Here is a 19,044-nt window from a genome sequence, read left to right as displayed (position 1 = left end):
TGTCTGTATTTCCCTCTGTCTTGTCTTTTCTCCTTTTACAGATGCATATACAGATGTTTGAAATAATACTTCACTAACGAAGTTTTAATGTAAACTACAGAACGTCAATTTGGATTCCTGCACCATTCATGAAAAAGGTTTGACACATCACTTAGGGTTTTCTTCCTATTTACCAAACAAGTTTCTGTAAGTCCTGCCTATAGTAAATAGTATCCTAGCAATAACAGTGCTAAAACGGAAAAACAAGAAGGAAAGCGGGGGGCGGGGGGTACTTTTTGACGCCTACTTTTCACAAAGGGCTAAAAACCTAATTATTTTCAAGCACTAAAGTATAAGACCTGTTGGACCAGTTGCGTTTGCATGCCGATGGGGCAAATATAATATTCTCTTTCTTTGGCACAATGAAACAGAAGGAAATCTCATCTGCCTTTTTTGCAGATGAGGAAACTGAGGCCCAGAGAAATTAAGGGACAGTTTAGCTTGGCAGTCAGCACCTACCACAACCCAGCACCACTCTCTTCTGGGGTCTGGTCATCAAGAAAGGCCTCCTGTGTCCCCCGCTCTGGAACCTCATCTTTACTCCCCGGTTCCTAACACTCTGAAGGCCCACTAGACTTTACCGATCCCCTCCATGAAGCCTCTCTCAGCTAGACATAACCTCACCCCTTCCTCTGGATTCCTGCAGCAGGCTGGTTCCTCTCTGATGGGCGCACACCACAGCACCAAGCTGCAGGACTCCCCCCGCATCTAAGCGTATTAGAGTCAAGTGTTTTCTTATTAATCCTCCCCAGCCCCTAGACAGGGCTTCGTACGTAGTAAGCACTCAATAAATAATTGTTCAATGGAATTGTTTGGTTGATAATGAATAAAATGGCATTTCCAAGGTTCCAAAGCAAGTGGGCAGTAGAAGCAAAAGTGAAACCCAGGCTTCATGAGGACCAAATGCAGCTTGCCCCAGGGCACCATGAAAATCCATGGCTGCGTTTGTTTTTACTGTGTGGTGAGTTGTGTATCGTGTTGTGTGCGCACACATACAAGTCCTCATAACCACCCAAAGACCGTGAGACTTCTCACCATTACCTAAGCTTTGGTGTGTTAGTAAGTGTCCCCACAACCTTAACTTGCTATTTTATATCAAAATTCTAAAAAACTGGATCATTTCCTCTTTTTCCCCCGGCTTTTTTTAAAGTTTAGGACAGCAAGAAAATTGCTGAGCTGAGACACAGAGAAAAGCTGACTCTGCACATGCCTCATTGTTTTCTATTTTCATTCCAGCACAGTTGTGGCTGGAAACCAGCATTTAGGATCCCCAGTGGACCTGCACCCCTGGTGTTTCAAAACGTTACACTCTATACACTACTCAGAGAGGTGTGAGGCAACTAACTATGTTCTCTCATATATATCATGTACCTTTAGGGAAGTAAGCAAAATACCTGTTTGAGGAAAGGAGGAGAAAAAAGGGACCGAGGGAGTTTTCAGAGATGTAATTACACATACACAAGTGGGACCTTCCGTGTGTGTGTTTTGGAGGTGGGACGTTTAATGTAAACACTGGCTACATTTGTGCTTGTGACTTTTATATACATACTGAATCACCACACACTGGAGCATACATCTGTTAAAAATGCTGACACGTTCATTATAAGAACATTATTTATTCTATAAGGGATTTGTATTCCGCTGTATTTTTTTCTTCTAGTTTTCTTAACTTTCCTTCTCAAATATATTTGAAAACTTCTTTTTAAATTTTTGGTTATTTTCCCGCCAACGGGATCCTCCTACAATCCATGGACACGGGCCATTTTGCCAGAAAAGCAGAACTGATTCCTCTTTCCAAACTGCTCAAATTTTGCCTCTGGGAGGAAAGCCTGCTCACACCTACTTCAGGAGACCTACAAACACAGGGTCCTTCCTCGAAGAGCTCAAACAACCCTTCGATTCTGACTATCACCCCACTCCACCGTCCCAGTACAGAGGGGCCACTTCTCGAAGAGCTAAGGCATCCCACAGGTTGAAAATAACCTCTGACCCGTACAGAAATGAAAACTCAAAGGGAGCAAAGAAAATCTGTCCACTGGGGGCCATTCTCTTGTTGGGGGAGGGCCTCCAGAGGCAGCTGCATCTAAACATACAGACTTTCCTGGCGCTGATTTATTTTTTTAGCATGATACTAAATCCACAGCCCACAATAGCAGGACATTGCTGTCAGGGCACCAAGGTCTCTCTGTGTAGCCGCTGTCACAACCTCCTGAAGTCATGAATCATACCTCCAAGCATGATGAAAGAGAAAGGGGCTACACGCCCACCCCACCCCCAATCTAGAGGATGCCCACTCTTTCTTTCTCTACTCACGCTATGATGCATTATTTCAAAGACATTTTACTTCCTATAATTTTTCTCCTTAAAGACTGTAAAAAGAGAATGGATCAGCTTCAGAACAATGGGGAAAGTGACAATGAACTGGTAATCAGAAGACAAGGGTTCAAATTCCGAATTGGCTCCTTAGAAGCCATGTTACTTTACCCAAGTCACAATCTTTCCAAATCTTAGTTTCAGATAAATGGTAAGTAGCAGCACATTTTTCATGGGATTGTTAAAAGATTTCAATGAGATAACAGGTGAGAAAGGACTTAGCGCATATTAAGTAGTTACTAACCTTCTGCCTACAAAGCAATCATAATGCTCACCTAATACATTTCAGAGGGTGTGCCCGTTCATCAAAAATTAAGGCCAATAAGAATATTCCGAGCCCTTCACAAAATATTCTCAGCCAGGTTTGGGTAGCAAGTGAAGTGGCCAACACTTCTGTAAAGGTATTACACCGTTAACTGTAATTACACCATAACTTTACAACATAACCGTAAAGGTATTACAGTGTTACAGGCATAGGTGTTAACTGCCATAGTATTTACAATAGAGAAATACTAGAAATAACCTAAATGTTCATGAGGGTACATCTGTACCATGAAATATATAAACTGCAGTTAAAATAGTGCTATTTGTACCGACTTACCGGCCCAAACACAGCCTTTATTCTCCAACCTGCTCAACCTTGTGGGACAGAAGTTCAAGTCAAATCCGTTTAGAACCAACAGTATCTCTATACATCTACATCTATCTTTTGGGGCTCAGCTGACATTCCACCTCCCTTGCTAACCACTCAAACTGTCCCCATTAAAAGCCATCTCTCTTTGAACTCCCTTAGACTTTGTTCTTCACCTTTATCGATTTCTACTTTACCGTACAGTTATTTGCATGCCTGTTTTACCTCCCTTACGGGGCCATGAACTCCCCTGTAAGCTGAATAATGCTCCAGTCAGTCACCCATTCACAAACATTTACTGAGCATCTAGCTATATTTTATAAGGTATCATCCAAACCACTAGGGATACAGAAATAATAACATTTTCTCCATTTTCAAGGAGCTCACAGTCTGATGAAAAGATGGGCAAGTGAGCAATAACCAAGGTGCTACGGGGACATGGAGGAGGAACCTCCCTAATCCACCTCAAAAGAAGGAAAGATGAAACTGTCAAAAAAGTCTCCAAGCAGGTGATGTCTGAGGTGATTCTTCAGAATTAGTTAAGGGGCGCCTGGCTGGCTCATTCAGAAAAGCATGCGACTCTTGATCTCAGGACTGTGAGTTCAAGCCCCACATGGGGCATAGAGGTTATTTAAAAATAAAACCTTTAAAAAAATTTTTTTAAAAAAAGAATTAGGTGAAGTTACCCAAGCAAAAAGGAGAGGAAAGGACAAATATGTACTAAAATCAATACAGGGGGCGCCTGGCTGGCTCAGTCAGTAAAACACGCAACTCTTGATCTCGGGGTCATGAGTTCAAGCCCCATGGTGGGCGTAGAGCTTACTTAAAAAAATAAAAAAATTAAATCAATGTAGGTACATCTACTTTGGAGAACCGGGTGGCGGTTTCTTATAGGTTAAGCATACACTTACCATACGATGGAGCAACTACACTCCTAAGTATTTATCCAAGAAAAATTAGAACACGTGTCCACAAAAAGACATGTTTGCAAATGTTCGTACCATTTTGGTCATAATTAAAGGAGACAACCAAATGCCCATCAACAGGTGAATGAATACATAAATCAGGGTATAGCCATACAATGGATATGCTCAGCATCGAAAAGGAAGAAACTACTGATACAAAGCACAACTGGTTTGTTAACTCTCAAAAACATTTTGCTGAGCAAAAGGAGCCAGACTCAAGAGAGTACATGAAATTCTGGAACAGGCCAAACTAACCTATAGTGACAGAAAGCAGGTCAGTAAGTGCCTGGTACAGGGATATGGACTACAAAGGGACAGGAGAACTCGGGGGAAGGGGGAAGCGATACAAAAAAAATCTGTATCTTCCATAACTTGATTGTAGTGGTGGTTAAAGAAGTATATACATGATCAAAACTCATCAAACTGTACCATTAAAACATATACATTTTAGTCCATGTAAATTTTACTTCGATAAAGCTGACTGATTTTATTTTTTAAAAGATTGTTATTTATTTATTTGCTAGAGCGCGTGTGCACGCACCTGTGTGAGCAGGGGGGAGGGGCAGAGGGGAGGCAGAGGGAGAGGAAAAGAATCCCAAGCAGACTGCACTGAATGCAGAGCCCCATGAGGGGCTCAACCTCGTACCCCTCCCACCCCCCAAGATCATGACCTGAGCCGAAACCAAGAGTCGGAAGTTCAACAGACTGAGCCACCCAGGCATCCCTATATAAGGCTGATTTTAAAAGAAAAAAATATATTGCACAGTGTTTGAGAACACAGACTCTGGAGCCAACTGCCTACTCTATGACAAGCTGGGTATGTAAGAGTTAACCAGTATTATTATTATTATTACTATTATTAGCATTCATATTCATATTCCAGGCAGAGGTAGGAAGACAAGCAAAGGTCTAGAGGTAAGAAACAGCATGGTACTGTAGAGACTACAAAACAATTCAGTGGTGAGGAACAGAGATTAAGAGGAAAGACAGGAAGGCGACGAGATCAGAGAGGCAGAAAGGGTCAAGGTTACTCATCTCTGTCTTCACACCTAACAGAGAGCTTCTGACACAAACAATCAAATGTTTGGTTTTTTTTTAATTGATGAGCATATAAGGAGATAGCACTTGAAACCCACTAGGATGGCTATTTTCAAAAAGACAAAGCATAACAAGGGTTGGCAGAATGTGGAGAAACTAGGCCCTCATCTATTGTGGCTGGGAATGTAAGATGCAACCACTCAGGAAAATAGTTTGGCAGTTCCTCAAAAGGTTAGACGTGGAGTTACTAGATGAGCCAGCTATTCTATACCAAGGTATACATATGCCCAAGAGAAATAGAAACATATGCCCACATAAAAGCCTGTACGCAAATGTTCTTAGCAGCATTATTCATAATAGCCCCAAACAAGAAACAACACAAATGTTCGTCAACTGATAATGGATTAATAAAATGTGGTATACACATACAATGTAATACTATTTAGCCATAAAAAAAGAGTTAAGTATTGATGTAAGCTACAATATGGATGACCCCTGAAAACATTATGCTAAGTAAAAGCCACCAGACACAAAAAGTCACGGATTGTAGGACTGCATTTACATAGGATGTTCAGAATAAGCAAATCCATAGAAACAGAGAGTAGACTTGCGGTTGTCAGGGGCTAGAGGAAGGGGATAGTGGGGAGTGACAGCTAATGGGTATGGAATTTCTTTTGGGAGTGATGAAAATGTTCTAAAATTGACTGTGGTGAGTGATAGCTCTATGAATGAAGATACTAAAAACTAGTGAATTGTAACCAGTCACTTTAAACAAGTGAATTATATGGTATGTGAATTATGCCTCAAAGTCATTATTAAATATTTAAAGAATAAGATACCAATGGTCCACTTATTTCAAGCAATGTTTGATAAAAGCTAAACACAAAAAAATGTGAAACATCTCTTTTCATTCAGTCTGTTCAAATCCCATACGTGCCAGGTATGGTGGCCACAAATATTGAGTAAGACAGAGTACCTTAGCCTTAAGAAGCTGTACTCTAGGAAGTGGGAAGAGAGGCAGGTATATAGGGTAGCACCACATTAGAGGGTCCCACAGAAAGCTGTCCAGGCAACTGAGGGAACACAAACAAGGGCCAGGACCTCCTCTCCATCACTTTGTCTTTGACCTCTTATTCTTACATGGTCCTACCAGATGTGCATTTCTTCTTTTGGAAATCTGTTCACATTTATTTTGGCAGGAGACCCCTATGCTAACAATGTGACTGATTCTCTAGCTGATCAGTCTTGGCCAGTCATGGTACCTCTATTACTAATTGCCAATGACTGGTTCAAGGACAGATGGCGCTGTATCGATTCAGCCAATGAAGGCGAAGAGAGACATGCTGGGGGTCAGGGGAAAGAGGCTCTCTCACTCTTAAGAAAGCCGAAGGCTGCATCACATCACTCTTCCTTGGACTACGAACAAAACCCTGACACCTACTGAGCCACGCCTACAACCACCAGGAGACCTGTCTTCAGTTAAGATAACCCTATGGTAAAGACAGAACCACCTAAGAATTGAATGAAATTAGTCCAGTTTCCATTTTCTCCTGTCCACCATTAAGTTAAAAAAACTTCTAATGATGCCACCTGATGTTTTCTCTTCCATCGTGGGTCAGAAAGCACCTAGAGAGCACAGACTAGAGGCTACATCTGTTTCATTTCCTCCCTCAGAGTCTAGCATACGATCAACCACTGCAGCTCATGTATTTCAAAAGAATAGAAAACAATGAACGGAGTTACACTTAACCCTAAATCTTTTAAAAAGCGGAATTTAACAGGAAAAAAACTACCTCAATAAGGCCCTTCCCTATTAAAACTTCCACAGTCCCCTTCATTGCCTCAAGCAAGGACCACGTTTTACGGAGGGAAGGCTCCTATCCCTTCCCCTCCACCACTTCCTGTGGTGCGATGTGGAAAAGGTCCTGGGCTTCCAGGGAAGGTAAGCAGCTTGGGGTAGGGACCCTGTAGGTGTGACGTAAAATGCCAGGGAAAGGGCTAGCATTTGATGCTAAGCATCATAGCAACAATCACAACAACAGAACTAGCGGGGCCATGTAGAGACTGGCGTTTACAACATGGAATGGTACTGGTTTCTATTCTCAGCATGTGTCACTGACTTACTGACAAGACAGTTAAACATAAAAAGGGTCCATTATCAGTGGTAACTGGGACAAAGTCCCTGGGCTAAAAGGAATAGGAAAACTCCAGCAGTAATCCCCAAACCTCCTATGTCTCAATAGTTTCAATTTCCTTCACGAAACCTTTTCTAAAACTGCTCTTACCAAAATAAACTAATTTAAGTTGACTTCTACTTCCTTTCCCTGATGTGAAGGCATGGAAGAATGAACAGGAAGAGACACAAAGATCCCAATTACCCACCCCTGCTTAAGGCTCCTTTTTATGCCTGCTGCATAAGATCATTTATTAACTAAGAATAAGTAACTGGTTTGTGATAACACAGTGCCTGGCACACAGTAGGCACTTGATAAACGTTTACTGATTGACTACAGCAAACTAGAAGCAAGCATGTGAGTGTTGGACAGAGAGGAATAAAGGCTTGACTCTCACAGGTTCACTTTTTAGCCAACCTGCTAAAAACAATAATAGTGCACGTCATCAAAAAGCTGAAAAGAGCTGGTTCTGCAGCTAAGGCTGCTGTTACTCACTGCTCCCTGAATGAATAAATCTATTCAGCTTCTCTGACCCCCGTCCAGAATACAAGTGAGTTATAGCCAGTGCAGACACCGGCTCCCAGCGAAGTTGTGATTAACCTCGCTGGCTAGCTGTAAATAGATACTAGAGAAACCCGTTCAGCTCCAGACTGTCCAGACAGGGTTCTGGTTAATGGCTTCACCTAGTTCAGGGTACCGGTTTTTCAGATCGCCCTGAGGTCTGCTCTCCAAAGCCCGACAGAGCCAGCACAGAACACACTCTAACAGGCTTCTTCCTGATCCCTTGCCCAAGAGAACCTGACTGTCATGATAGTTATAGAACAAACCTGGAAAAGTGGGCTTCTTCCCTGATTACAATTACATAGATCTGAGCAAGGGATTTGCAGGTACAATATTCGTGCCCGTGATGAACTCTCAAATATGACCAATCAACCCTGTCAATATTTTAGCTTCATTAACCGGCCAGAGGAAAACGAGTCTGCCACATGGCAAACTCACATTTCACAAAGGTACCTCAGCGAAGACAGGGCAGAAACCTCACATCCATAGCCCAGAGCACAAATGTTCAGCACTGAAATGAACGGAAACCAACAGGAAACTTGTGGTTATAATTTAACTTAAATCCTGTTAAAGGAAGACCACTATTGATTTGGTTTGGTTTATCAACAGGAGAGTTCATAAGGAATTATCATGAGCAAAGAGTGGCAGCCACCCCAGTAACCGCAAAGGCCTAAGTACGGAAGGAGGACCAAGTACACTTAGCTTTACTTCCTTCCCTGAAGTTAAGGGTCCCTTGGGATGGGTCACCCTCATGAGCGGCAGCAGCTGTTCAAACCCCAGGACATACCCAGGACATACCCAGGACAACCCCAGGGGAAGTTAAGGAGTTAAGGGTTGCTGGGATAGAGCGAGGCCTGAATCCCTCTAGGAAGGGACGCTGGTTTAAGCCCACATTCTTCTCACTGTACTCATAATCAGTGGCACCCCACCCCCGGACCCTCTCCCCTTTTACGCCAATTCCTTGACATCCAACCAGATTAAGAAGACCAGGTGGCAGACCTCGAGGCCTCCTCAATGCACTGAATGGCTATTTTAAGCCTTTTTTTTTTTTTTAATTAAGCTCTATGCGTAACGTGAAGCCTGAGCTCATGACCCTGAGATCATTCGCGTGCTCTACAGACTGCGCCAGCCGAGCGCCCCACGAATGGGTATTTTACAGTTGAAAGCTAAGGCTGACTTACACGTAAGAGTCCCTCTTTCTCCAAATATATGTCATTCCCGAACATCTCTGTTCTGTTAGCAAATCACCAGTGCCAGCCCTCTCGGCCTCCCCGTGTCTCCCTTCTCCACAGGGACATGGAAGCCACAGCTAAGCGGACTCTGACAGTGACAAGGCACAGTGTGGGGAAGGGAGCTCTGGAATGGCATCAGAAGACCTGTGCACTTGCTCCAGCTCTGCCAAACTAGCCACATGAATTTAACCTGGGCTTACACATCTTTAAAATAGGGGAGTGTGGTTTGATGATTTTTATGGGTCCTTCCAGCTCCAAACTCTGGGAACTTTCAATATAGACTATAGCTTCATCTATCTACACCCCAGTGAAGTATCCCAGTGAACATCTAAATGAGGCTAAAAGACACATGTGCTGGAAGGGTCCAGCCATGGAATCATAAAACCTAAGAATGATAGAAGCAACTCCAGAACATAACAGTCCCCTCAAAGGAAGCTCTGGGTTTCACAGTGTGCTCAAAGATGTCTATGGCTCACCATTCCCCATGTGGAGTACTCGGACCATCACTGTGAAAGCAAGGACTCAAAGAGGACAAACTCCAAACTCAGTTATTCCAGACAAGGGTCTACTCTAAAGGTGCAGACCCAAAAATAGCTTTACAGTTTACATAAAAGCAGGACCTAAAATAAGATTTTCAAAAAGTCAGGTCCTTGGTACTAAACTTCCTTCTAAACCCATAGCTAGAGGCCAGCCCTGTGCAATGCAAGGGTATACTCAAGAAATTACCCATTCAAGTACCAGGGTCTTTGCCTCCTCCTTTCTCTGGCATAACCAAGATAAGCTCACCCTGGCATGGTTCTGCTTGGTAAAGGAGGATACCAAGCAATTAGGCCATGGTGCATGTCCCCCAAGGGCAGAACACTTCCCCAGCTACTTCTGTTTGGTATGTCTTTGTTTTGGTTTAGCCCTGGCAATCTGGCAGGCAATGTATTTCCAGGGGGAGCTCTGTCCATGGTGTGAATGCCCCGGCCTTGAGGTCCTCGTTCATTTTCATAAACAGAGCCCAGTTGCCACAGTGACTGGTGCTAGGAGCAGCTGCTAAATAGCAGAGGTCACCCAGAGCTTTCTTTGGGTTCTACAGTCTGGGCTATGTGTTCCTATGCCTCTGTGAACAGTGGGTCAACGGGAGCTGCAATCACACCGGCCGGTACTTCACACGGGAGTCTAGGCACTGAGGAGGAATGTGATTTCAGGTGGGGCCCAGACCCACATGACATATCTCAGCCAGGGGGCACAGGAAGAATAAAGGGCATAGGAGTGGTGACTTCCTCCCTGGGGGTTCCACAGTCCCCAGAGGGTGGGAGAGGGCAGGGCCAGAGTTCAGTGCAACAGGAAGGACCTTGGAAAAGTGAACATGGAGTTGGGCCTGTGATGCTTCTGAATCATGTGTGCCAATCAGGTGATTTCTCCCTTCTCCGTGAAGGTGTGATACGGTTCTCCCCACCTCCACAGCAGGAAACACTGCACCCCACCTGACACGCACAGGTAAAAAAAAAAAAACAACTTCTGGACTGGAGTCCCAGCGGTCTTTCTAAATTAGAAACTCTCCCTATTGTGTTGCCATCTTCCCAAGGCAACCCTGCCCAAAGGCCACAAGATCTGTTTGACCAGTAATACAACAAGGACAGATGTGAAACACAACCGTGTCTGGAAACACGTATACCCCTGGCCACACCCCTTGTTGTCCACTTGCTAAGATTAGAAACAGTTGTTTTTTACTCTGCAAAGTAGAGCTTCTCTCCTCAAGGTAGATGCTTTCAGATAAAAATATAAAAACAGCTATAAAAAAGAGACTGTACAGCAGTTCCTCCTGGCCCTTACGAAGCCAAGTTACCTTGGCTGGGGCCCAAGGAAGCTGCAGAACAGAACCGAACACAAACCTCACTTATCATCTTTCAGACCCATCCCCATGTTAACATGGAAGTAATAAACATTCTTTGGTCCCAGTGCCAGTTCCAGAGACCATGATCATTTAAAATGTAAACAAAATGAAGGCTTATCTCTCTCAAAAACATATGCTTCTGTCTTTACCAACCATGAGCCAATTAGACCACAAAAAGGAGAGGTAAATGGGGTGAAAGTTTTCTAATTTATCAGTGTAACTCAAAGGTAAACCTGAAAACTTGGATCCATCATGCTTTCCAAACAGGACCCAATGTTTCACACATACGATGTTTCTGTGTTATTCCTACCCCTGTAGCTCATTACAGGCCAGAGGAAACCTAAATGGTTAAGAAGTTTGTCCTTAGGCAAATAGTTCAATAATTTAGACTTCAAAACATCCATGGTAACCTCTGTTCACACAAAGTAATGTATTTCCTTTGCCTGCTAAACATCAAAATGCTTCACAATTAATTACCTCTATTTTTAAAAACCCCAAATACTGTTAAATATAATGGCTAATATATTGGGGGGAAAAAAAGAGCATGTTCAAAAACTGCTCCATTCTCTGAAGACACAAAATGATAATTAAGACAACATCCACGGAATTTGACTGATGTAAACAATTAAAAAAACCAAAACAAAACCACTTGATGGCGCAGTGGGTTAAGTGTCAGGCTCTTGGTTTCAGCTCAGGTTGTGATCTCAGGGTGGCGTGATCAAACCCCGCTTCCACTAAGATTCTCTCTGACCCTCCCCGCTGCACGCATGTGCGCGCACTCTCTCTCTCTAATAAATAAATCTTCAAAAAAAAAAAACAAAAAACTTTTCCCTTCAAAATTACAATTTTTATCTTTTTCCCCCCTCCATTTTGCCTATGCACACTGTGAATCTAAGGATGGAAAGGTTTTTTATCCCCTTACATAGAAATTCAACAAAGTTAAAATTCCCAGTAAAGGCACAGCTTTAGAAAATTCAAAGTTATTTCTTCTTCTAACCAGTTAATACTTATACCTTCTTTTCTTTAGAGCATTCCTAGTTCATGATTAATGGAACACCTTAGAAAATAACTCCACACCTCCCACAGGGAAGTGTAAATGGAAGCACAGCAAGTGGCTTAAATGGCAAAGAATTTTATAAATACTAAGGTTATCATGGAGACAATGATCAATATTCCTTGGAATTTGTATGGGGAAATTTCCAGTTTTTTAAAAAAATCTATTTTCCCTCTATTACCCTCAAAACATCCACATTTGGTAATAATAATATCATCATCTACGGAGTATTTACTAGGTGCCAGACTCTCTTCTAAGCATTTTACTTGTATTTACATATTTATTCCTTAAAAGCACCTTGAGATATACTATTGCCTTCATTCTACAGCTGAAAACACTGACGTGGAATGATGTTAAGTAACTCACTCAAAGTCATGAAGTTATTGACTTACTGAGTCAAGTGACTTAAGGCAAGGCCAGCCCTGGGAGGGGGGCGGGGCAGTTGTGCAAGGAGCGTCGTACCTGGACTACAAGGCAGGAATCAGCATTCTGGTTCCAAAATCAAAAGGTGTTTCTTCCCAGAGAAAATGCTGACCCAAGATAACCCAAGGAATATGCCAATGAGTTCTGACCTAAATACATGTCCTCTTTCTATAGAAAACTCAGCTACTAGCACATTAAAGAGAGATACAAACACCAAAGAAAAAAGGAAGCTCAGATTTCCTTAATTAACTGGGCAAAGTTCTCAGCTAATGTCATTTTAATTTTACATATATTTTCTACAACCTAAAATAGTCTTTGCAAATTACCTAAGAAAAACTTTTAAAAGCCTTCAGAAAAGGGAACTATTTGGACTTTCTATGTTAAATTTTCGCTACATTTTTCTCCTACATTGTAATGTTTTGATGGCTTTTTACAATTCATATTTCTGGCCACCTTGTTTCATTAGCACTCAAAGTAGAGCTAAGCTCATATAACATCACTGGGGCTACAGTGTGAAGCCGCCATCCAGCTGAGCTGATTTAAACACCCAATGCTGACAGCATGGTATACCTCTGCCTTTGATAAAGTTAGAAACCTTTCCTTCCTTTCTAGAAAATCTTCACATATCAAAACAGAAAAAAGTACTTTTTTTCTGAGTGTATTTGAAAGTTGCAAATAATCATAAGATTATTATTAATATTTTTTCCTGAGATCTCATTTCCTATCCTCTGACAGGTTCTCCCTCAGCTCAGGCACCAAGAATGGGCCACGACATACAAGTGACAGTGAGAGTGGCCTGGTGCGGCCCAGGCATGCCCAGCGTGGGTGCAGTGGCCCGGGCCCTGGGAGTGCCCCGTCCACAGCTGGCGGCCGGGCACGGAGGGCCCAGGAGGAGCCGAGCGGGGCCCGTGGCAGGCAAGGCTCCAAGCAGGTCGGAGCTGGGAGGTTGGAGTGGCCGGAGCGGCCGGGTCCTTCATGATGAAAGACTTTGAGATGCTTCCCTGTCCTCTGTAGTTGTTATTTGGGTGGTGAAGAGATGGCTGAGAGTGTCAAAACCTTTTCTCCAGGAATTACCAGGGGAATCAAAGACTCCATCTGGGGAATCTGTACCATCTTAAAGCTAGATGCTTGGATTCAGCAAGAGAGGAGAGTGTGGAAGGAGGACAAGCAGTATCCTGGCGCATCAGAGAGCCCAGAGTATAGAAAGGAAGCAGGAGAGTGAGCTACATCTCGTTAGCAGAAGTCTCCTCCTGTTTTATCAAGTGTTTCTTCCTGTACTACAGTCAGTAACAGCCCAAATTATTGGTGATCCATCACGACATGGAGATGTTTGGTCGGAGCTGGAATGCTTCCTTACCTCATTTTTCAGTGCTCTTTGGGTGCCCCCTCTGTGCTTAGCAAAGTTGTAAATGCCATTTTGTTTCAAGACATAGCTGATCTGGCATTTGAGGTATTGGGGAGGAAGCCTCACCCATTCCCTCGTGTCAGCAAAATAACTGCTGACATGCTCTTCAACCTTTTGCTGCAAGCTCCTTTCCTCATCCAGGGCATGTCTGTGAGTCTCTTTCCCATCCACCTTGTTGGTCAGCTGGTTAGTTTTCTGCATAGGTCCCTTCTCTCCTCACTGGACTCCTTTGAATATCGTTGGTTCAATAAAGGAACTGAAATGCACCAGCAGTTGTTGAACATAGAAAGGAACTGGCCTTACTACTTTGGATTTGGTTTGCCCCTGGCTTTCCTCACAGCAAGGCGGTCCTCATATGTTATCAGTGGTGGCCTCTTCTCCAACCTTTCCACCATTCATTATCAGTGCCAATAAGCAAAGACCCCTGGCAAAGTATACCTTTCCCAGATGCACCTCTTCTCCTTGGTAAGCAACAGACTTTTCCGCAAGACGCTCCACCTGCAGTCCGCTCTGAGTAGCCCAGCCTCTGCAGAGAAATTCCCTTGGCTGCATCTCCTGCCAGACTGAAGGCTGCTGCAGGCCATGAGGCCGCCAGCCATCCAGAAGGGATGGGTGGAATTGGAAGGAAGCTGTAGGAGCTCTCTTCCTTGTCCCCTCCTCCACCAGGAAAGGCAGGACCTGCTCTGCCAAGGACCCTCTGCCCATTCCCTTCTCTCTGAGGAACTGGGATTTCTGTCTCCAGTGTACCTAAGGCAGAATCTTCCTGACACCGGTATGTGGATTTTTAACACCAGTGAGTGTGAATGGACCACAGGTTTCTCTGCAGGTCTTTTCTAGCACTTGCCAGCCCCAGTGCCTGGACTGATATGAATAGTTTTTTCCTCCCTGTACCATTTACCCTCCCAGCTCCCCGTCCTGCCTTCCACCATGCTTGGATGAATGGATTTTATAATTCTGGCTGTTGTATTCTGCGGACCTGTTATCTCACTCAGGTGAGATTTTGGTCTCTCTGGCTCCACTGCAAAAAACAAGCCTGGAGAGATGGGACAGGAGGAAAGACCTCACAGCCAGATCTGCTGGGTTTGGGGGAGTGATTTTCTTTCTTCCTCTTGAAGGGGAAAAAACTTTTTTCACTGGTACATTTAAAGTTCCCCAGCTACAGGGAGGTACCAGCTTTGGACAAGTGCCCTTCAGCACCGAATGCTCAGAGAACCTGAACTTGGAACCCTAAAGGTCTAAGTGTACTGCTGGCCACTGCAGGGTCTGTCTGGTATTTCAAAGGAGGACTGGGTGCTGCAAATAGGCACTTAAGGGGTAAACTTATTAAACTCATGAAGCCTGTGACTGGTTGGTGTTCTGTCATTTTAAAGAGATGAAATATGGGGAGGGGGCAGACATCAAAACACTTATCCAATTTTAAAATGTCACAATTAGGGGCGCCTGGGTGGCTCAGTCAGTTAAGCGTCTGTCTTCGGCTCAGGTCATGATCCCAGGGTCCTGGGATCGAGCCCCATATCGGGCTCCCTGCTCATCGAGGAGTCTGCTTTTCCCTCCCCCTGCTTGTGCTCCCTTTCTCTCTCTCTCTCAAATGAATAAATAAAATCTTAAAAAAAAAAAAAGTCACAATTAAACATGAGCTGGTTTCCAAAAAAAAAAGTGAAAATGACATCTCCCCACACTAAATTGAAAACACATTCACATGTGAGTGTTTAATCGTTAATTCCATCATTTGAATAATGGGCACCTACTTCCCCAGTAGTTGTTGGAGACACAGCAGTGAACAAGGTAAGCAGCCTTTTCTTCTTCCACAGAGCTTCCATTTAGGCAATTAAAAAAATATGGCAGACCCAACTTTTAAACACAAAGCTCCTCCTCCAGGAAAGGACAGATCCAACAACCCATGGGGATGTTTTGTGGAGTGAGGTCCAACGACGCAGGCACTGACTCTCCCCTCTGGCTTAGTGCCCCCACCCCAGGCTCAGTGGAACAAATTTCTATGTCAAATATGTACCCAACTAACTCAGAGCAACTCTATCTACAAACACAAGCCTTACTTCTTCTATGAACAGGGAGCAAAGTCCTTTAAGTCCCATGATACACCATTCTGGTCACTTTTAGACAACCCTTAATTATCAAGAATCCTTTTACCTTGCTGTCACCATTCAGGTGGGTTATTTGTTAACCAAATTCCCTGCAGCCCTACAGAACTAGGGGCTGAAGAGTGGAGGTTTACAGCCAGGTGGATTGCACAACACAAAGAAGAATTTCCCAAGGGCCAGGGATATTTTAAATTCAAGTAAAAGGCTAGAGGCTCAGTCAACAGGATATTAGAAAGGTGATTTATGTACCAGGCTGAGCTGAACCAGATAATCTCTAAGGATCCTTAAAATACCAACATACCACAAATCTAGAACTCTAGTAGTGTGCCTTATGAATGTAAAATCTACCCAGATGTAACTTATCCTAAAACATTACTTGAGGATAATGTTACTAATGAGATACAAACTCAGATGTCATGAAGAAATAAGCAACCTAAATATACCACATGTTAACCAAGCAATAATTTTAACAACACACGAATACTCAAAGCTATGGCTCAGCAGAGCTTAGTAAGTGCTCGGCAGGTTTTGAGCACGTGAGGCATCAGATCTCATTAAATCTTGAAAACAATCTAATGAGATGGATGCTATTATTATATTAGTTCCATTTTACAGATGAGGATGCCGACGCAAACAGAGGTTACAAAGCTATTTAGTGGCAGACCTGGGATTAGCAGCAGGCAGCTGGCTCTCAAGCTTGTGCTCTGAAGCACTATACTCTGTTAAATTGTCTTGGTGGGAGTTGGGAGCATTTCCCTCTTAGACTGGGTTACATAAATATCCTGAAACAGTTAACTACTTAAAGGAACCTTTGAAATGTGATGAATGAGACTTTTCTGATGTAAGATAATCATAAACTTCTTTTCTAGATATAATACATACTAAATTTGCTATACTTCACTAAACTATAGAAGTACTAAGAAAGTTCAGTCAGTTTCCAAATCTTATTTCCAAGTAGTAACTTAAACACTGGAAGAATCTGGCTCAGAATCAATTACAAAATTTTCCTATGACAGTGTAACAAACACACACTATATTAGATATTTATATTTCTGCTAAATATCAGAGATGCCCAAATTGGTGATTATGACAGAGCTGGCCCCCAACTGTGGCAGTTTCCATTACAAAATCCACATTACAGGAATTTAGGATCCTGTTTAAAAACTGATTGAGACTGATAATAGGACAATACACTCCTGGCTTCCCCCTCCCTTTTGTTTCTTCATCTTTAAAAACTAAAGCCATCAAGACTCCATCCATTTAAACTAAAAAAGGAAAATGTTAGTTACAAAGTTTGGGATTCCTAATACATTCCAGCTGGTTTTTTTTTTTTTTTTTTTTTTAGTCTGCATTGTAAATATTAAGGATGTCTAAAGAGTCTTAAGTTTTTTTTAAAAAGCAAGTACTAAAGTAACTAATTAACTTCATGAAGATTTTAAGTATATAATGTATATTACAACCTAAGCCTGCCTCAATATAGATTTCAGTGGTATATGAAGAACCCACAACAAAGAAAAATGACTTATCTAAATATTTATACATCTCTACACAAGAAGTTTACATGTATATACACAGAACATTATAGCACAAAAATTCTAGGAAATCACACTTCTTAATTTATGATACACATAAACTGACAAAAAAAGTATTCAGCAATTAAAAATATTTCCCTTAGTAGAGTAAAAACCAATTAAGATCTAAAACCACAATTTTCTGAAGGAGACACTGAAAGAATAACTTTACAGGCCTAAAAAGCCACAACGGGGCTCTCTCAAATCCCTGCCTCACAAATATTACTGTATTATATCCTCTAGATATGATCCTTTTCATCATTAAAAGTATCACTCTAGAAATTACGTGTAATGCTCCATCATGCCCAGGCTGCCAAGATGACATCCTTGAGAGCCACAGTGATTTGGAATCATAAAATTTGGGAGCTGAAAGAAACCTGAAGACCTTCAGGCTTATCTCCCTCACCTGCCAGGTGAAAAAACAGATACAGAGGAACTGAGTGACCTCCCCAGAGCCAAGACTTCTAAGTGAAACCCTTCACTGAAACTTCGTTTGGGCCCGAAGATGAGATTCGCAACCACCCCCCCATGCCAAGATAGATCTTCTCTTATTTAGCAAGCAGCAATTCTGAAATGTTTTGGTTCTTAGGATCCCTTTATGCTTCAAAATTACTGAGGACTCAAAAGAGATTTTGTTGGTATGTTTTATCTATCAACATTTAGCAAAACAGAAATGAAAACTGAGTAATTTTTAAAAATATTTAATTCAGGGGCGCCTGGGTGGCACAGCGGTTGGGCGCCTGCCTTCGGCTCAGGGCATGATCCCGGCGTTATGGGATCGAGCCCCACATCGGGCTCTTCAGCTATGAGCCTGCTTCTTCCTCTCCCACTCCCCCTGCTTGTGTTCCCTCTCTCGCTGGCTGTCTCTATCTCTGTCGAATAAATAAATAAAATCTTTAAAAAAAAAATATTTAATTCATTTAAAACCAACAATAAAGCCACAGCATGTTAATGCAAATACTATCTTTTATGAAAAATAACTATTTTTGAAATAAAACAATTTAGTGAGAATAGCGGCATTGTTTTACATTTTTGCAAACTCTTTAACATCTAGCTTAATAGAAGACAGCTGGGTTTTCAGATCTACTTCTGCATTCAATTTATTGTGATACATTGTTCTGATTGAAGGATATGAAGAAATCTGGCCTCACACAGATATGTAGTTGGAAAGGAGAAGCAAAGTCTCATAGTCTTTTCACATACTTGTAGCTAGCTGTTTCTTCTTTGATATTTTACCTAACCTCATTAAATAGTCATCACTTAAAGGTTAGTTGTGATGTGCAATCTGAACTGCATAATAAACTTTTCATACCTTGTTACATTAAAATCCATTGTTTTCAAAATACCAATTACAAAGGTAAAACTAGTAACTTTTACAGCAGAGAATTCCAGCAGACACCACTTTAGCCAAGTGATAAAGGCTGCCACCACCAGTAATAAGACATATCAACTTAATGTAACCCCAGTTTGACATCCTGAGGAGGGCACATTACCTACGTGTACCCTTCCCAATAATGCATAATCCCAATGCCATTATGAGAGAATATCAGATAAACTCAAATTGAGGAGCATTTTCTAAAACAACTGACCATTCTTC

At 42.4% G+C, this 19,044-nt stretch overlaps 1 protein-coding gene and 1 pseudogene across 4 annotated transcripts in view; one reads left to right on the top strand and one right to left on the bottom strand.

Annotated features, from left to right (window-relative positions):
• Positions 1-19,044, bottom strand: part of TGFBR3 (transforming growth factor beta receptor 3) — a 220,594-nt gene that overhangs the window by 160,050 nt on the left and 41,500 nt on the right. The gene's annotated exons all lie outside the window — the stretch shown is intronic.
• On the top strand, positions 12,883-14,199 carry LOC103669412 (annotated as a pseudogene).

This window comes from Ursus maritimus, unplaced genomic scaffold (assembly GCF_017311325.1).
Source record: "Ursus maritimus isolate PB19 unplaced genomic scaffold, ASM1731132v1 scaffold_12, whole genome shotgun sequence".
Lineage (NCBI taxonomy): Eukaryota > Metazoa > Chordata > Mammalia > Carnivora > Ursidae > Ursus > Ursus maritimus.
Note: the sequence above shows the minus strand (reverse complement) of the source record. Positions and strands in the feature narration are given on the sequence as shown.